The sequence below is a fragment of the Varroa destructor genome, unplaced genomic scaffold (genome assembly GCF_002443255.2).
Source record: "Varroa destructor unplaced genomic scaffold, Vdes_3.0 BEIS01000004.1, whole genome shotgun sequence".
Lineage (NCBI taxonomy): Eukaryota > Metazoa > Arthropoda > Arachnida > Mesostigmata > Varroidae > Varroa > Varroa destructor.
Genome location: NW_019211457.1, coordinates 48,746,047 through 48,764,051, shown reverse-complemented (window position 1 = coordinate 48,764,051; position 18,005 = coordinate 48,746,047). Strand labels below are relative to the sequence as shown.

The 18,005-nt window shown below is 37.3% G+C and overlaps 1 protein-coding gene across 4 annotated transcripts in view; it reads right to left on the bottom strand.

The window, feature by feature from the left end:
• The window catches only part of LOC111248999 (uncharacterized), a 77,426-nt gene that overhangs the window by 44,052 nt on the left and 15,369 nt on the right, over window positions 1–18,005 (bottom strand). The window contains exons 1-2 of one of the 4 annotated variants that reach the window (XM_086986007.1): window positions 13,362–13,638; window positions 9,903–10,022 (exon numbers count right to left, since the gene is read on the bottom strand). The exons of 2 other annotated variants lie outside the window; for them this stretch is intronic. The gene's annotated coding sequence lies outside the window, so the exon portion shown is untranslated. Of the gene's footprint in view, window positions 1–9,902; window positions 10,023–13,361; window positions 13,639–18,005 lie in introns of those variants that run through there. One more of the 4 variants, XM_086986008.1, reaches the window with a different exon arrangement.

Here is an 18,005-nt window from a genome sequence, read left to right as displayed (position 1 = left end):
AATGGTGCTACTATTAACAGTCTCCGTTATATCCTGTTTCGTAAGCACCCTGCCGTTTCACGCACCGATCGAAAGTAACGTGATCAAAATTACAAACTTGCACATTCATCGGACGTGGATCCAAATATAAAATTTTTTCAAACGAAACAAAGAAGCAAAGAATAATTTCAAGTTCAAAGGGCGACGAGCCTTATTTGCTTTTTGTCTCTTTAGAGAATCGAAACAGAAAGCGGAGAAGTTCGTCAATATCCTGTCTTCTCCGAGGGCAGCAACTTAAACAGTCGTATTCGGAAATATCTGATTAAAATAATTCCTGCCTACGGTGAGCTCGAAACAGCATAACTAATTGACGTAAGCTTATGTTTTGTTATCTTGTACTAGCTGTGCCCCCTGTCCGAACCCCAAATTGCAAGACAAATTTTGTCAGTCAGCTAGCTCAGTGACCATCTTCAGCGGTCCATACATTGCGTATAGACACACATTTATCATTCATGAAAGAATGCAATTTATACTGGCAGAAGTACTGAAAGAAATCAAATGTTATGTTTCTAGTAATATTTTACAGTCATATATAATTGTTCAGAAAACTGGCCCCATTACCAAATATACTTCCTAATCCCTCTTAACAACCCATTCAGTGACAGTAATTAAATTGTAATATCGCATAATGCTATTGAGTGACCAATAAGACCGTTTATGTTAGTTATGAGCTGGTACTGGTACACCGATAGCTGCTGCTTGACTCCGCTATGGCAAATCATTTCCAATTGTATTTCTTTCTCTGACCATTTACATGCAGACTAATGTTCAGAAGCGATTACAGGGTACAATTCGACTGCTCGAACAGTTGCAATAGATATTTAGGAAAATAGTTGATTCGTTGGACGCCCCCAATACGATGAATGTATTTCTAGGCTTGGATTTCAGATCAGTTAGTTTCGAAAGGATTCGCATTATCACGCAAGTCACCAGTAGGCCAGTTAGTGGTCTTTCAATTCAATATCATTAATCATTTATTTTATAGGCTTCTTCTAAATCAAAGCCCTTTTTGACGGCCTTAAAATAACAACACTAGAAGGTATTGGCACAGTTAAACACGCTATAACGTACCTCACACAAATGTTCTGACCACTGCTGCAACAATATTAGGCACCTGGGATAGTACCTAAACACCACTGTTTATCATCAGTGTGTCTGCCTGCTCTATAGTCGAAACTCTGTCATTCATCTAGCGACATATTTTCTCTTAGCTATAAATTAAAAAAATAGATGTTGTGTATACAGCGCTATTATTATTACTGCTGTTGCTATTCTCAGTTAAAAGTTTATTACAGTTAAATTAACTATCGAGTAAACGCGTATATCTAAACAAGTTTTAACTGTTAGTTCTTTTCTCTTGCCTTCTCTACTTAGCCGATTTTGTCATACAGGATAAAACAGAAACAGAAATACAGACGCAGTCATCTGTCGCATTTTTAACTCAACAGCTAACGGCAGTTCAACAATGCAATTTTCTTATTTGTCAGTCGATCGGATGCTGCTCGTTAGTCTGCTAGTTTATCTGTTGTTTGTCTGTTTGTCATGGGTCAGATGTGTGTTTCTAGTGGCTCTCTGTTATTGGCTGTTCAGGGTGATGACAGGAAGCTGAAGTAACCCTGTTTTTTCAGGAGCTGCCGTTATTACTGTTGCGACAAATTACTCCTTGTATCCTGTGACGGTGACGATTCAGTTTAATGCTGCCATAGAAGTGCGGCTGTCTTGAGGCTGATGATACAATAACAAACAAAATATTCTCAATAGGTTTGTATTGTTATTCCTTCTGATTCTTTCTTTGCTTAAAGACTATAGATAATACGTCATTATTATTATTGTTTTGTGCGATAGAGTAGACACTGTCCTTGATTGAGACAACACGGAATGAATGCGAGTTGTTGTTATTGTATTGTTGAATGAAATATTTCTATAGGAATTTTTGTATAATAATAACGTATTGTATGCATAATTGTCGTAATTGCACTGGAAGTATATTATATTGCAAAAACATCATATAATATACTAGTACCTCAACGCAAGTGTTGTTACGTATGTGCGCCTCATTTCGGATATTGAAAAATACAAGTGGCTACCAAATTGCTTTATGACCTTTATTATATTCAATATTATTATTAAAAAATTAAATTCAGTTATTTTACAGTCTTGTTTGTTGGTTGATACTTCATTGAAACCAGTGAAATTTTATAGCAACAAGCGTTGAGCGGCAGTGATTGATTAAAATTCATACCACCAAATATCTTATAAATGAAACCAAGTCAACTTATCAACTGCAAAGCAGTTTTCACCGACGCTTCATGTCATCGATCAATTGTTCTCAATTTATTGAAATTTATGTCAGGGTCAGCGATGTCTCGCGCTTCGTTTCTACGATCAATTAGTAAACTCCATATAATACAACTAACTTCGATTTAAATGCCCTCAACTACCCTACCGTACGACGACGCCCCTATGCTAAGCGCTATGTTTCTTGTATTTATCACTCTATAATAACCAGTGGATAATGTCACAGAAGAGGAGAAAAATAAATTCGGTTTGTATTACTTTATTATATTTTGCAGTTGTAATGTCTTTTCTATTGTCATTATGGTTGTTAGTTCAATACGAATTATTGTTTTTATTACCTTGATTGATTGAATCACCACTTAATGATTTTGCTTTATCTCGACTGTCGCCTCTTTCGTAGTGTCTGTTTTTATTTATGTTAAAAATACAAAAAGTTTCGTTATTATTCATTAGTAAGCAAGCGGGGGCGAGAGACAAAAACGTTTCAGGTCCCTCCTTGTTCCCTTGCTGAAATGATATATGGCCATATATTAGAGCATTCTGAAAGCAATATTTGCGAACATCACCTAACTTTCGCTGAGACATTTAATAATAATAATAATAAACAATTGAATGAAAAAACCTTGTGCGTTAGAAAATCGTTCTGATTGTTTCCAAGTACACATGCATGTGTAAACCATAAAATAACTCTCTTTAATCATACGCTTGGATTGTGTTGCTATTTAAACGATGACGAATTGTCGAAAAATGTGGCTTAAAATGAGAAACAGTATAAACGTTACAAGGAATACTACAGTGGAAGGTATCAAGTAGGTCTAGATTGCATATTTTTATTACAATCATAATTAAACCATCAACACAATATGCGCAGAAGGAAACAACGAACCAGCATTAGCCGACAACCACCACAGTAAAGGACGACAAAGTAAACGATCAGTGAGAAGAATAATTTTGCTTTATTTTGTTTTCCAGTTAACGCTACCTATTTAAAAAAAGAGCCATTATTGTATTTCTCATCTGTCGCTCAAGCTAGTTGTTACTCGTTTGCTGCATGTCCTCAACGGGCAGAAAAGGGAAGGCTATGCAATGTTAAAAATCACTCAAAGATTTGATTTATCGCTTAAATATCTTGCTTACTTTGTCATTTTACTTCCATGGATATGAACACCGAACGATCGATCGTTGTGTTCTAAGTTACTGGACTACTACGTGCGTAGTCTTGTAAGACACATGCACAAGATAAATTCAAAGGTTGCAATTAACATGTCCGTGCTCCATGCCTTTAAAACCTCATTATGAGTTGTGATATATGTCATGTAGTTTAAAACAAAGCTAGTTTGATTGCTCGAGATGAATCGCATTAAAATAAATATATTTACGATAGATTTATCTTACTGTCTTTACATGCTGTAGCCAATCGTGCTTTATGCTGCAGACAGTCTTGTTTAGTTTCACCCAAACTACGACAAGATTTTGAATTAAGGCAGCTCGCCTCGGTTCCATATAATGAGGCTTTTTGGAGGGTTTTACTTTACAATTGTGATATATCTGGCTAGCAAGAACAGGTTCTACTCAATGAATGAACCATTCGATAGTATTGCAGCAGAATTAAACACTAATCCCATAAAATAAAAGGCCTCATGTGTGTAGCGCTGTTACTTTTGTCGGACTTGCCTTAGTGATCTGCGACTACGAATTGCATGGAGGAATTCTTAATCCGATTAATCGAACAATCGATTCAATCAGTCCTTCCAGTTGACCGAAATACTCAAGACGTAGGCAGCAGCAGCAGTCTGATGGGGTCAACAGGGGTATTAGCACAATCTGTGTGTCTCCACGACTATGAAAACTTGTTGCCCCTTCTTTGCTTCTCTATTACTCCCAGTGCAATTTACAAACTACAGATCTTTCTGAGTTTTCCCTCAAAGCGATTGAGGCTGAAAGGATGTTGTCATCAAACGGCCTAGTCACATGAGCACTCAAATGAGGACAACGATGCACCTGCTGATTAAAAGCGAGCAAATGCTTCACTTAGGAATTGTTAAAATAGTCATAGATGGATAGCCTTTGCATGTAAGCTGTTAGAAAAGCGAAGATGATTTAAATTGCAAATCTATCTGCAATGAGTTCGAGCCTTTTCGCAACAAAACGCAATAGCGTCAAAACATCTAAATAGCCACCAAGCAACAATCGAATCTCGTCTTTAACAACAACGACAAAATGGGTAGCCTATTCGAAATCGTTAAGGTCAACTAGCCAGTAGCAACTAGCAAGATAGAACTAACAACTCCAACTTGACCAAGAAATATTGTAATGAAGCTGAAGACAAAGTTTCCTGCAAAAAATAGACTTCGTTGAGGCCAATCTGGAAGTATGTATGCGAAGCGAGTATGAAAAAACGGATAATATTACTGCTGAATGAACGTTTATTGCCCCTAAAAATAAGTGGCGAGAACCTCGAAAACATATGCATAAGTCTCATAGAAAAGAGATACAAGTTAAAGAAAAATTGCGTATTAGGAAAATAACAAGCAAGGAAGCAAATTATGATGGAATGGTGCAGAAATGGAGCATCCTAAGAGATGATTGTTTAGCAAAGATGGGTCCCGTCACCTGATCCATGACCTAATGTAGTGGTTCAACAAGAATCATGGCGCCACTTGAAACAAGTCCTGGTAAGTTTCCACGTAAGTTTCCAAAGAGACGTGCACACGACAATGGAGGTTGGAAGCCTCTTATGTATGACATGTGACAAAAGCGTAATCGACGATATGTCACGTGCTGTGTTCTATCGCCTTACCCTGAAGGTCACTCGTAGAAGACTTTCTTCTTTGAGATCGAATCAGTATGTGATCAGAAGTGAATCAGAAGTGTGAATCAGAACTGGTCTCCTGCATGAATATACATGCGCACAAAAAAGTATATGGTAAACAAGAAAGTTTATTGAAATAAAAAATCAAACTTGAATAAGAAGATAAAAGGAAAATGTCTGTCCGTGGCGCCGAGAGACTCAACTAAGAGAAAAACGACACTAAAAAATGTTCTAGAATGATCAAACGCGATAACAGGTGAAAACGGTCTTGCTTTCAGCGACCACCGAAATAACGCTGTGCAAATGGTTCCGGTAGGAATGGGAAAGAGAAGGTGAGCATAACTGACATTTAGTGAGGGCGGACGTGGTTTACACTTCTGGAAACATTTGTGCGTGACACATTTCGCAGTTAGTCTTCCATAAGAGAACGCCTACCCTCTATTTTGGCGCATCTCGGCCCGGAACTTAGTAGTCGTTTATTATAATCACTATAATATTCTAGCATTACTTGAAATATTTATATAACAATAAAAATTCCTACTGTTTCCAGTACTTCAAAAGGGAGTGAAGGTTGTATTTATAGGCCATTACAAAACATGTTCAGTGTATGAAGCCCTATCTAAATCTAATTGCAGTAGTAGCTCCTGTTGATGCATGGTTAGTTCTGTTTAATAAATATAAGTGAGTTGCGATACTCAATTTTTCAACAATAGTCACTGATCGTGATATTTAAAAATAAATGTACACTCTTTGACAAAACAGTTCCGTTGCAGGAAAGTCTCACTTCCGCATTGATATCCCTGAAAGGAGAACATTTAATCAGAACTTAATTGTACGCCTTGAAGACGCATCACGCTTCTTTCATAAAACGTGTGTTCGTATGAATATATAAAATTGCTCTGCCTAATCAAAAACACTGATGAAAACAACTATCCATCATTTTCTTCACATTTCTGATTTCGAGATTCGGTGAAATTGGCAGTATTATATAATATTTTAACCCATAGATACCTTCCCAGTTGCGCAGACGTGATGCATCTATCTTAATATTTGTTCTATTATACATGATTCGTCCCTCTGTTTTCATAGACCCGTCAGTAGGACATCCAGAACAACGATAAGCCACGAATAAACTTCGACTGCCCGTGTAAACGATTGATTGTCGAATTTAACCATTGTGCTCACATGCTTTAGCTGTGAACAACTACAATTACTGCTGCTACCCTAAAAGTTGTCTGCTCTCTTCTAGGTTTGAGGGAAAATTCTTGTTCCATTGAATCCGGAATTTCTGATTTTTCTCGTTTCGCAGCGGAAGCGACATTCTCCGTCCTTCGGAGAGTACTCTCGTCTGATGGAATGCCTGCCTAACGGCGATACCGGACGTAAAACTCGAGTAGAGTGGTGCTACATTGACATTCACGTCTTCTACTGACGATGGAAGCAATGCTGTGTCTGTGCTGATAGAAAAGACAGCAGAGATGTGATCCCTAGAAGGTCCGAATGTCTTTTATGTCGTTTCGCTGTCACATTCCAATTTTTGCGAAACGAAAAATAAAGCTCTTATCGTCTGCTCTTGTCTCGTCGATAGCTTTGTTTGTAATAGTTCATCTACTGTTAGAGAAACCACCGTATTATTATCCATGTTGTTTTTGAGCTGCCACATTGGATCACGATCTTCCTGGACTAATAAATTTTGTTATGGTTCTCTCATTGATTGATCTCAGATTGATACTCATTTGCTAGTTCAATGAGACAATCATTATTATACCGGATAACACTCCGCAAGTAAATAAACTAGTCTATACATCCTAAATTATAGATTTATTTTCACCATGATAATGTATTACTCACTTCCATATTATATTCGACCTACAAATGTGATTCGGCTTAAAATGCTATGTCTTCCTAATGTTAGCAAGAACGAATCAGGATATATGAACAAGGATGAATTTGGGCCATGGAAGAATTCGCTGTAAGCGTAAAAAGAAGAAATTGGAATATATTTTGCTGCTAGAGCTGTAATCTAGAAGGAGCTAGTCGAATTTAAAAACGTAGTGGCAAACATCTATCTTGGCTCAAGTTTACCAACATTTTCATTGAAAAATAAAAACAACAAAAAAAAACCTAAATAACTGTCAGCGGTATTTGCATATATATGAAAACGAATCGAAGGGGTCTCAGTTGCGACTACGGCCTTGTATAGATGTCGTGTCTTTGCTAATATTGATCGATAGAGTCTATACGTTAGCTTCTCCTGGTTGTAGTCCCTTCATTTCTTGTCACACAGTTGTGCGCATTTACTGCAAGTATAAAAAAACTAGGGTATCATAAATTATATATGGATTTAACACCTTTTGAAGTTATAAAATTAAGGACAAAATTGTCAGTCATTCGTATTGACAAAGTTAGCGCTAAAACCGAAACACAATTTTTGAACAACGTAAATACCTATGCATATAAGCACTTGTCTTTGACTAAATCTCCATACGTTGGTAGCTGATCGCTCTAGTTCGAACGAAATTGTTTTAATGTACATATCTAAAATGAAGACGGCTGATAGACGAGCCTTGGGCACCGGTGTAGAAGAAACATTTAGTAATATCCCATGCTTACAGAGCGAGTACAGAGCACCACAAGTAGCGGAATATTCTATAAAACATATCTAATATAAGAAAGCTATTCAGTCCATAATACCGAAGACTGACATACAGCTGGGCTATATATGCATATAATAGAAATTCAGTGTATTGCCTTTAGTTCTATTCGTGTACTTCGAGAAGCCTGCAGCATACTGGAAGTAAAGAATTAATACTGCGCTGTCTATAATATAACATATAAACGAACTGAGCCTGTGCGAATATAACAAATCAAACGAAAAGTATTAGATAGCTTATTTAAACTAAACCGAATGAGACAAAAGCTTGAATCAAACCTATTTCAAAAACATTTATCCATAATATGATTCCTATACTCAGGATGGTCATACATAATTACTATGGCATTTTCTTATACCTGTTATTTATTACGGTATTTATTCACATTAATTTGATACAAATAGGGATGAAGTTTATTGTCTTTAACTGACTCAAATGTGCAATTGGCAGTTGAGTAAATATCTATTTTACATACATCGCAAACAAGTGACTTTTTTAGATCGACCCTCTGACACGTAGGCTTCTCCCTTCACTATTTCGGTGTTCAATCGCGCAGTGTTGTTTCCAGTGGAAATACATAAATAAATAAATGACAGAAGCACGAAAACATTAGGTATTTAGATAGATGCGTTTGCCCTAACTTTATTTATGGGAGATAAAGCTAGTGACTGGAATTAATAATCTATTTTTAATTTTAATAAGGCAAACAAATAGACAAACAACAACAACAATCTGTCAATCATACTGTTTTTTTGTGATTACTATATATATATATATATATATATATATATATATATATATATATATATATATGTAGACTTTGGATAGTCAAATTACAGCATATATAGTTTAACAAAATTATTTTGATTTCTTAGCCCATAAGTTTTGCCCCTAAGTTACATATAAGAGTATCGTTTTCGTATTTATTAGGTCATGATCATGTTTTATTATAAAATAATAATAGTAAGCGGTTACTAACACCGTGCTAAAGTTGTAGTATTTTAATAATGGACCACTTAACATAAATGAATACAGAGTTTCGTCTCCATCGATGTTCACTATCTCTTGAAGTTCGCTTTCGTCAACATATTTCGCCGGAAATTTCAGCTGACGTTCAACATTATTGTTCACAATTATGCTTTACAGATATTGCTGAAAAGCAAATGGAATATTTTGTGGTTGACCCATAGCCTTGCTCATTACACTTGACGTTTTAGTTTATATACATATTTATCCACTATTTATAGACTATCTCATACCAATCCGTGTAGAGAATAGCAAAATTTTGATTGCACTAGGTTTAGGTTTGATTTAGGTTTGCTCAACCAATACTTTTGTTGGTTTCGTGTTTTTTCAAACCAGAGTGATATTACTTGTACCCCTTCCTTGAAAGTGGATACGTTATCGTCGGGTTTCTAATCCTTTCCTAGACAGTGTACTTTCCTAGACTAGACTACTTTCCTAGACAAATCGGAATCTATGAGATTTGACCTTTGCACAATTCACTATCGTTCCATTGGCGATGAACGAACCCTATTGCCTGTAACATCAGTCCGTAGACTTCAGTCAACAAACGCCAAGACTTTGCAACTAGGTTCATCGACATGCAAATGGTAATAAGTTACGTACAATATAGGACTTCGTATGCGGGCCTTTTAATATAGATCATGATGAACTAATACATTCTAAGAATAAGTTATTTTTATCTAAAGGTAGTTTTGATGTCTATCAGTAATGAAGGCTACAACATTTATTAGCGTAGTAAGTACAGCCATAGCAATTTTGTTGACTTGTTATTCGAAGCTCTCAAATAGCATGCAAAAAATCTCTCAGGATGACCAGGCGTAAAAATTAACGCTTATGAAATCTTATAATGCTTTGTTGCGCGAAGTTTAAGAAACTTATCAACGGTAATTAACGGGAACCTCAATATGAGAATTTCCCCATATCTACTTAGGCAACAAGTAACTTACATTTTATATATATTAAAAACCCTTTGGTAACATATTTTACTTACTGGTTGCATTCGATAGGTATGGGTCTTGTAGTTAAAACGACTCTGCTACGTGAAATATTAGTGCATTTGGTTTTATGCTTACCGCTGTAAAATTAATACCAGTAATGCCCTACCACGTGGCCTCGAAATGGCAGTTATTGCCTGTTCTGTGTCGACACAGCCACGGGCTCCCTCGCTTTGCCAATATCACTCAATAAATTACCTGCAGACAATGTTCGAAGACCAACATACCTTATCATCCGATCAGTGTAGCGCCATATACATATACAATTGAGTAAGATAATTTTCTGTAACTTTGCCATAATACTATTGAAAAACGAAATACGCTTATTTATTATTGAGCCTGAAGCTCTTGATTCTCTATGGCATTCTCTCAAACCTCGTGATTTATGTTTGTTTTTTGCATAAAAATACAGTGGCAACGTTAGATAATAGAAAGTTTTTGAGAAACTTTGGTCACTTCCGCTTCGCTGAAATGAGCGTCGCTCTCATTCGATCGTTGTCATTATAGAATATCAATATTCGAAATGTTCTCGGTAGTTCCAAACTGACAACTAATTGTTTATGCATAGTAATCACCCTATTTTCTTTCGTTATGTGCCCTGGCGTCAGATATGCGTCTGGTATGCTTTATCTTTATTATCGGTTTCCCTCAATAAGTCACCAGCTTTTGCTGGATGGTAGAAAATAAAAGAAACTCTTCTTAAACGACAATACATTATGCTGAATGGAAGTCGGCAAATTGAAATCGAACATATTAAGTTGATACGTACTTGATATGGTGGATCTAGGTCGATCTTTAGCGCTGATATTAAATACTACGTGCGTTTTCTTATAATACTTCTGACAAAGTAGTCACAAAAATGTGGCAAGGCACATCACATAATAGAGTTACTAAGTTAGTCACTAGAGAGTTTTTCGTATTCATTCTAGAGAAATACTCATTTAGAAGAACTGTTCATTGAAAGCTGTCGTTGCATCCTGCTATAATTACATTGTACCAAGACGTAACAGCATATAGCAAGGGATCCATCGGCATAGGAGAAGCAGCTCCTGTCGAATCTTTGACCCTTTCGAAAAACTTCCTGCCACTCACGATTTTGTGCGATAGGCTTCATTTAAAGCTTTCTCCTAAGTTCAAGACACTTCGCACGTTTCGTCAGACGACTAAATTCGCCGTGTCGTAGTGATACCATTGCTGTCTTCATTACAAAGGCATCAGCTACCAGCTACTTTTAGATCGAAGTCTACATATGTGTATGGATATTCATTATCACGCGCTCTAGTACTGTTGCCATTTAGAGGATCGGAAACGGTTTTGTCTGCGCCAAAGTAATGAAGTCTTCTTCCGGCAGCAACCATCACCGCTTCGTTGCTATGATCGCGCTTCAACCACCAGGCCTTCGCAACAAATAGCAACAACGAAATGATGATGCCAATGTCGATCTCATTGTGCATTTGTCCCTGTCAAATTCAACGAAAATAGGGACTCTTCTACGGTTTCCAAAATCAAATTGTGTTTGAAAAGCATTATAGGTAGCGGCACAATAGGCAACAAAGCGCTATCGTCTAAAAGTTTTATTATAGAAAAAAGTATAGAACATGCTTTTTTGCTTAGTAACACCAGTTATCAAACACTGTATCTATCATACATGATTGCGTACATGTATGTATGTATAGATCAAAGCAAAGTTCCCTTTCATTGTTCATTGATTGATTTGGTTCATTCGACGAGCAGGAGAATTTAAAACACACATAAAGACGAATTCCGTCCGGAAACTGAAAGACCTGGGTAGGTGAAGGTTGCACACAGGGTTCCTGCGGGGTCGGCAGATCGTTAACTGAATCGATGAAGTAGTAGTTCAACAACAACCAAAATCTAACAAAGAAATACACGAAAATACAGAGACGGCTGCAGACACGCAATACGGGCGCACAAGAAAGTGTCTATATATTTGCACTGTTGCTATTTTGCGCCATAGTTTTATTACCACTTCCATGCTCGTTCATAAAACACGATAGATTTGTCTACGGTGCCAACAGGCGCCCGCGTGTCTCTGTGTGTATGTGCATCAAACAAAATTAAATTCATCGCGTATTTTTCGGATGCGAATATCGTGTTACCCATTTTAGTAGCACGGGGATCTGGTTGGTAGATTATTCGTCGCCAAGCAAGTAATGAGAACCTACAGCGGATCGCTGTGAGGCTCAACGCTTAACGTGTTATACGGAGTGCAAACGATTCTTGTAATTTGCTGAACAAAAGAATTGAAGAACCGAAAAATAGAGGTGTCTAAATACACCTACTGAGATTCTTTCTGTGCGCTACTTGTAAATAATAAACAACTGGGGAACTAATAATACGGTAATTATAAATATTATGACTGTATTCAGATTCAAGGTACATATTTTATTTTAGAAATAACTAAGGTTTGGTATAGCAGAAATTACTATTTTGCGTCCTAATTAAAAAATTTGTTATTGTCATTTGCACGGTGAAAAGCGAAATGTCGAGGGGAATGGCGACTGGGCGTAAAAATATAAAGATACATATTTGAGACGCTCATATATTAACAGTATTTTAATCTTAATATATATAAAAGCGATCGCCTCAGCTTGCAATGCATTGGGCAATGTGGTGAATAAACGAATGAACGCATATTCCGACAATATCGACTTCTTGATCACAAGCGTCATCATCAACATCACTGTCGTCGTCGTCGTCGCCGCGCTGCCTTCACAGGTGCGATAGAATCACCGTAGTACCAAAAAAACCAAAAGGAATCATCGTCATCATCACTTGTTCAAAGGTTTTTGTTATTCCAAATTGTATTTACCGTTGCTGGTAAACGGAATATCTACAACAAACAACGACTAGTTTGGATAACTCAATAGAAGACGGCGGGAAGTCAAGATACGAAAATCGTATTCTAGCAAATGTACACCGAGAACGACTTGTTATATTCGAAAAGTCCGGCAATGGTGGATGTCTGCAACTCGTTCGCAATGGATTCGGTGGGTTAGAAATTGAAATAATATACGTATACGTGCAACAGACCATTTGCTGAATGATTCAAACGACGTAGTTACACTAAGCGGCATCATTCGAGAAAATGTTAATTTAACGAGCTGGCAAGCTGTAAACGACTCCTTGTTCACCAATGGCTGCTTGACTATATATTCGAATAATATATAATTTCATAACTATAATCTACAAAATGTTTCAAGAACACTGAAAAATAACACATTACAGTGTATGGTCTCGAATGCTCAAGAAGCAGATAAGCATATCGGTCATAGCCTCATTCCAAGTTTTCTATAAAAAAAATCTAGAGCAGTATCTCACTTTGTCACTTCTGACTTAATATAAATAGCTCAATGTCTTAAAAGTGTGTATCGCTTTAGCGATCCAGAGCTCTTTGGAAGAGTTTGACCAAGTTCAGGTTTTCAAAGTTAGCTCTGTCTTGCTTCTCAGCTTTAAATGCATGTCACCAGTTACGAGAAAAGCGCTAATTTTTATCTTTTTGAAGAGTACACTTACGTTGCTTCTAAACGTACGCTCGCATCTTTTTTTATAGCTTTCACCAACCAGGTAGTCAGTCAGGTACTGATCAGACGGCAAGTTATGGACTTAGATGTTTGACGCCCCTACGTACCGGGCGCCTACGTTTGTCTTCATACAGAAATAAGGAATGTGTCTGCTAGCGACCCAATTCGTATGGAACAGGGGAGCTAGGGAACGTCACAAGCTAATTGGCCAACATGTTACGCGGGAAAGCGGACATCATCGTCACTAACGAGCGACTAAATTGAGAAAAGCTAACTGATCGTCTACTGTGTAACTCTCCGTACTTATCCTTACTTACGTTACTCTTCCCCTAACTCAAGTGCACAGCACATCCCAGTTACTCTGCTACCACTGTAACCGCCATCGCCAGTGCTTCCAGCGCTTTCACCCTTTTCCTTCTCTTTCATCTGTCTCTCCCTCTGACGTATCATCGTAGTTTTAACACCCCCATAAACAACTGGGGCTGCTGTACTCTTGTTGCTCTGACTACCGCTGTTCTAGCACACTTTCGTACTCCTGTGACTTCTTTCGTTGATCCTTTTGATCTTCCTCCTCTCCTCGTTCTCGCTTTCTTGCTGCTATCGTCGTCGTTTACCTCGCACCCGATACAAGTCGCCCTATTCATTGCTTTTTACATCGCCCTTCTGCGCCCGCGTCGGACAAAGAGAAAATCCTCACAAAAAGAACAGCAGTGACGCTTATCAAAACAGGTTAAGTAACGTCACTAAAAAGTAAGCATGTTCGGCCAAAGCAGGTCTTATACGACTGATGTGGGCAGATGTCTATAGATTATAATAATAATCCATCTCACAGATACATGCCGTAGAGCGAGAGGTTCTGGATGGTAGCTGTTAAGACAAAAGCAAGCATTGCTAGCACAAGTTGATTTATAAGTACTGAACAACGATAGTCCGGGGACGGGAAATGAAACACCTGCTTGAAGCGGTAGTGTTTTGCATTAGCACTTACCGCCGAAGCTGCAATTTGTTGAAGCCGTCATAAACCAGTTAAGTATAACTTAGATTATAAGACTAAGTTCATGCGTTGGTAGCACAATGCACTAACCGCAAGTAACTAAGGCTATTTATAGTTTAGTCTTGACAACGTCGTCAATGGTAATAGAACAGTAATATCAGAAAACAAGCAACGGTGGCTTAAATTATTCTTTGCGACGTTATAGCCCAATAACAGACGTTCTAAGATCCATCATAGCTAGTCAACATTGAAGCAAGCTAAAGAAGCTGTGGAAGAATCGTGAGCTTCAAAAGCATCCAAAAAAATATATCCTTATCCGGTTTCAGATTTCCTGCAAAAATTTGTCGCCGGTGTCAATAATTGGCGGAAATTATGTGTGTGCAGGGTATAACGTTTCGGCAGCAACTCCACTTTTATTACTCGAAGAAGCTATACTAAAAAAAATCCCATTTAATAAACGAAAAGAATTTAAATAGAAAAAAACATATACGACGTGGATTCGTTAGAAAAGATGAAAGCATGGGTGATACACACGAGCTCTATGTGGGCATATTTTACATAACCCGTTCTAATTGAGCTTCCTTTGGATTACGTTGCCATAATACATTAATCATACTGGGAGGGTAGAAGCATTCACAAACATCCCCTGTCGAAAAGCAATAAAGGAATATGAGGTAAGCATTTGGGTGACGATCTTTTTCTCTTCTGTGGTATTCTGTACAGTTTACGCATGGCCTTGACACCGACAGAAATGTAATTAATCGATATGAAGGCGAAGAACGTTAGATGCCGAAAAAGCAAATCTGAAATATCCGAGAAATGAACAAGAATATTCGAAAAACAAACCCTTAATAATACGAACACCATCAACCGTAGTGGCTTATACGACAATATTAATGTCAGCCACATCTATTAACAAGGTAATCGGAATCAGGCTAAAACAGACGCAAGCAACACCATCATGAACTGACGCGTCACGTCATCACTACTATGATTATCGTTACTCTCACCCTTTAGGTATGCACCTACTGCATGACGTCACTTCAACCACCTGAGTCAATGAATAGAAATTTGCTTCTAGCATGCCCTGCGTCAGTTACCATCATTGACAAATCATATTAATAAGTGAACTCAGCATGAGCTCAAATAGTACAAAAGACTTTATTTTGTCTACTATTTCACCATAACGTACATTAACAGCTCGAATATTCTTCAGGCTCCATAAGTTGGAACAGTAGACCCTGATTCTACGAAATGATCGAAAGTTCACTCATGAATAATCCAGATTATAAGGATACTGTCTCGTTGATCTACTATTGTGTAAAGTAAGAAATACATATATATACATACACAAATAATATCTGCGTTTACTGCATTAAACCAATATTTTTTTTACGCAAAGGTTTTAAAGCTGGTGCAATTGTCGCATCGATCCGTTATCTTATTCTCTGGTGGATTGAATTGAGAACCACGAGGTGCCAAAGAGAAATAATTGAGAACGCGATGTCATACGCCCATAGTTGCATTAATTAGACAAAAACTTGATAAATTTACGAGAAGAAGTTCTAGAAATGAATATTCATATTGAATGTTCTGTTCATTTTCCTTACGTACAGCTATTTGGATGCACCACCCTTCTAAACACTATCAGAAGGCAATACTCACTATCTTAAACGGCGTATCTTGTCAGTCGAATACACTGACAATATACACAGAAATAAGAATTCATCAACAAGCGAAACCACAAAGCGGAACCACGATGTGATTATATTATTAATAAAAACTCTGTTTAATCAATGGAACGATGGATGTAACGAAATTCGCTCTCACCTAATTCAGTGTCTTTTCTACTAGATTTGATATACATGTATATACGTTTGAATCCTGTGATAAGACTGTATGCGCGAATATATGGATAAATACATGTGTTTCATAGTAGCCTTTATCTTCACTTTATGGGGAAGTGGGCAGATGCAACTCATATGAAATCAATGTCTTTCAATAAATAATAACCTATGTGAATTTCTGAAGCAGGCGTCGAATAGCTTACTACATATTCGAAGCTCAATATATGTTCAAATAAACCAATCTTGGCAAGAAGCATAATTTTTACACTAATATAGCCATGGTCTTTTATTGCTATGCTCTTCTAGGGCAAGCATGTGATTTTAGCCAGACAGACTCCAGTTCAAGAAAAATGAAGCGGAAAAACAAGAGCGTAACATTCCACATATTTTCAAAGGAAAATTTCTCGTGGTTCGGTACTTAATACTCAGAGAACTGGTCATCTGGTTTGTTATTTTAGTCATATGCATGAAAGTAACATTGTCTTTTATTCGTAACGTCAATTTTGGATCTGCATATACAGCACATATAATATAAAGTGGAGTTTGTTTTAAGGATCTTTGTATTTGATATGGACTACTAGCATTACCCTTTTTTACAAATTCAAGAAACAACAACGGAATGTTCATGCTGTTACTACTAGTATTATAAGTTCTGCTATATATATATATATATATATATATATATAGCTTGTGATTGTGACCTGTCTACTGAACAGTGGTGGCATTTTCGGTGTCACTGATTGATTCTATTGTCGCTTATTTGTGTTTTCAGCACTTTCAGCTACTAATGTAGGTCCTACTCTTGCTTCTGATTGGTTGGTGCCGTCTGCTCTGACGAACTTGAAGCGTAGCGCCAGTTGATAACACTTCCGTTGGGTCAAACGTAGGCGAGGGCTCGCTAAGCGAAGACTCATGGGATGCGCCGTGGTGTTGGCGCTATAGGTAGATACTGTATAAGTACCTTTGTGAATCCAGCAACAGCAAGGAAGATAGAATATCATGTTTGTTCTAGTTCTGTTTTATGTTTTTGTCTCTTTCATTTTTAACTATATGGCTAAGCTTAGTTATAATAGCTAGAATAGAAGTACATCATTATTTTATTCAAACTAAGCAGATACGCAATGGCGTCGTCGTAATAGACACCAATACGAATTTTAACTTCAGCCAGTTTTATGGAACTGGTGAAAGGGTGGCGGTGATTCAAGCGCCAAGTTTATATATCAAACGATTTATGTAGAAACAGAGTACTAAAGCAAATACCTAAAAAGTTACTTCTACGTATTTTTCTTAACCGTCGACTATGGTTTTCTACGCATGGTTTTTAAACCCTATCGACTATCTGCTTAGTACCTTTTACCCTTCCGAACATATCCCGTCTTTGGGTCAGTGCTTTGCATCCTTGTTAATTGATCTCACCTGCATTATACCCGAAATGGCTCGTTGATATTGTCCACGTTCCTGCCTGTATGACTTCTCTCTCTATGCCAGGTAAAGAAGGGGTGATGAGAGCTAGCGGGAGCATACTAATATAGTTGAAAGATTTTGAATGTTAATCAGAAAGTTAAGTACGCTCAAATTAAAGGTGCTACTTATTGTATTCAATTGTTCCCCTTTGTAAAGTCGTGCTTGTATTGAATTTGCTTTTTATCTGCCTTTCGACTCATTCGTGTGGGTATTTTCCTTTGCTCACTTTGCTACGTGCTATTGTAATTTTTCCAAATCATTTTAAATTTAAAATAGCTTATCATAGGCAGATACAGAGGATTGTATTTGTTTCACCTATTCCGTGCTTGAA